Genomic DNA, 3133 nt, shown 5'->3' on the forward strand with positions numbered 1-3133 from the left:
GTGGGGCCTCTGCAACCGCCCGTGCCCCCCCTCAGACAAATCTCCTGGCCCCCGGGGGGCGTGCCCCCCAGTTTGCGCACCGCTGCACTACACACCTCTTTCCCAACAACTTGGACACCCCTCAATAAAAAGCACCCCCACAAATCCTCTTCATTTCCACTCCTTGCTGTTGGGGATCTCTCCTAATTCTGGACCTAGCTATATACACACCTGCTCTCACCCACACCTCCCTGCCACCTCTTTCCCTGCTAATGGTGTTAACCCATCTAATTTAATACAGATCAACCTTAAAACTCACATTGCAAAAAAAGCATCCCAATAGCCTGCACTCATGGTTACTGTTCCACACTCACACTCGTTCCTACCAACTATTGTGGCCATCACTGCCATCTACTGCACTTATTCTGTCACCTGCTTAATTTTCCCAACATAACAGTTAGGCTGAGACCAGACAGGGAGCGAGCGCGCTGGCGCTTGTGCGGTGTGACAACACATGTTCTGCTGGGCTGGGTGATTTATGGCCAGCTAGTTCCACGTGCGAGGGGCGTGTCGGGGGCGTGGCCATGATGTCACGGAGCTGGTTCGCCCTCATTGGGCAAACTGCACATGTGACGCACCAGCGAGCGGCATATTCAAATTTGCACAGACGCTCACGCTGGCCACACACATTGCAGCAATGTGTTTCATCGCGGCCAGCGTGAGCGCTCGCTCAGCATCACCCTAGCCGAGGCCTTAGGCTAAGGCCCCGCTCCCTCAGTCAGCGCGCCCGCACTGCAGACAGGCGGGGCGCTGACAGACACAGACCGCGATATGCGGTCTGTAGGGAGCGGGAGGTGGGCGGGAGTGGGAGGCTTGAGCGGGAGGGGGGGCGTGGCTTGAGCGGAGGGACCCGCTACTCTCCCCCCCCCCCCTCCCTCCACAGGCTCGGGCTGGAGCTGCTGATGGAAGGTAATCAAAAGCAACACACACACACGCAGGCACTCATACGCATGCACGCACACACGCAGGCACTCAGGCACACACACAGACAGACACTCACGCTGCTTTCCCTCCACACTCCTCCCCGCTCCCCGAAGCCTCTCCTCCCGAAGCCTCCCCTCATTGGCTCACAGCCACACCACGTGACGCGTCGACGCTAGGGATTACAATTCTCTTGAATCCCCTAGCGGCTGACACGTCACAGCGTGTAGTGAGCTGTGCAGCCAGTGGGGACCGGGACCGGCTCAGGAGGATTCCCCTGCTGGTGGGGAACTCTCGTGTGGCCCCCCGCGCCACCGGGCGCAGCGGGTCCCAGCCCTTAGATTGTAAACTCTCCGGGGCGGGGATTTCCTTTCCTGTCTGACTTTGCTGCGCTTATTGTATTATTATATTATTATTATAATTCCCTTTTTAGTGTATTTAGCCAGTTTTTAATTTCATGGTTTATTAATATATATTAAAAGTAATTTTTTTTATGCTAAGGAAGATAATTTACAGAGTGCAACCAAAAGGATGCTTTTCTTTACAAAAGGTCTATGTGTTTTCTTTACCCTTATCCTATCTTTGTTAGAGACCCAATAAAGATAATGGAATGGGGACAGAAGTGCAAACTGTTGAACACAGTGATAGACAAAAGGGAGCAGCCAGAGGAAACCCTGTTTACAAACACGCTTTAAACAATGAGGTTAATGCAACAGTTCATGCACTATCCTACACGTATGTTAAAAAAAAATCAGTTCTGTACTATGAGAAAAAATGTTTTAAAGACATTTTTGATGTTTCTAATGTAGGAAGCATTTCCAAAGTGACAGCCCCTTCCCCTTTTTTATAGGCTCTGGCTCTTGAGCCCTGCCCTCTCTCTAGCAGTGAACCAATTGTGTCTAGTAACTGCCCAGTCAATCATATTCCAGGACTACATTGCCCACAATGCTGTGCAAGAACTGAATTAAATAACCCTGAGCAAGCAATCTATTACAGTCAATTACAGGAGAAAGGATCGATCTGCAGCTTAGCCAATCACGTGTCAGTGTGCAGATTGTACTGATGCACATATTGAATGGGAAATATATGTATATATTTTTAAAAACAGCAGCTTGAACTGCAGCTTTAAAATACTTCTAGGTAATTTGGGTAGAAAAGGTATCAACCACCAAAATGTAACCCCTTAAACACATCACTGCCATTAGTACACATCCTTGGATGGACTGAACATTTAAATACAAAACAGGATGCGGGTTCAGTACCAGACATTCTTACTCTATGACAAAATGTATTTAATCTCCTAGTGCTTCTGTTTTCCCCGCATTAAAAAGACACTATAAAATAAAGCTTAGAAATTAATAAAAGAAACATTTTTATTCTGCCGTCTCCCTTACTTACCATTTCCCAGCATGCTATACAATGCTTATGAAGACTGCAACACTAATGTTACTGTGATTTTCCGCAGCATGATGAAGTGTAGCCAAAGCACGGGCTAAGTAAGACATCACCCAGTGCCAGCCATGTGGGGCCCTAAACATGTGAATGAAGGAACAAAGGGCACTGCGGATTTGAACAAAATAAACTCATTTATTGAGCCAACACGACGTTTCGACCTAAGTGGTCTTTTTCAAGTGACAATGGCATAAATACATTCCACAATAGTAACATATAAATAGTGCCCCAAATCCCCACAATGCAGCCTGTCCAATTAGTGTAGATGAAGTTCATATGCTGAGACAGTCCCTTTAGCCAATCTCCAATCTGTGCTCCTTTACACCAGCTGTTGGTGCTCCACATTAGATTCTGGTGTTCACATCCTCCTTGCTCCTGTGTAATCCGGCATCCATCTTGATGACGTCATCACTCCTCGTTTCTGGCGTTTGGAACGCATCCTGGTCCCATTCTGCCATTGCACGTCATCTCCGATCGTGCGTTTCAAGTCCGCGCATGCGCGGTGTCAATCCGGTCGATCCTCTTCATCCCTATACCCCTTCCGATCGCAGAAAGCGCAGATCATTGCAGAATCATTGCGCCTGCGATTGTCAATCATCCTGCGGTCCTGCAGGCTCGGGGGGGGGGGGGGGAAACAACTGATCTCCAGTTTCAAATCGGTCAGGTGTTTTGATCCTAGTGCGTCATCTTCATCTGTCAGACAGTGTTGTAGAATGTCTTC

The sequence above is a fragment of the Ascaphus truei genome, chromosome 8, assembly GCF_040206685.1.
Source record: "Ascaphus truei isolate aAscTru1 chromosome 8, aAscTru1.hap1, whole genome shotgun sequence".
NCBI lineage: Eukaryota > Metazoa > Chordata > Amphibia > Anura > Ascaphidae > Ascaphus > Ascaphus truei.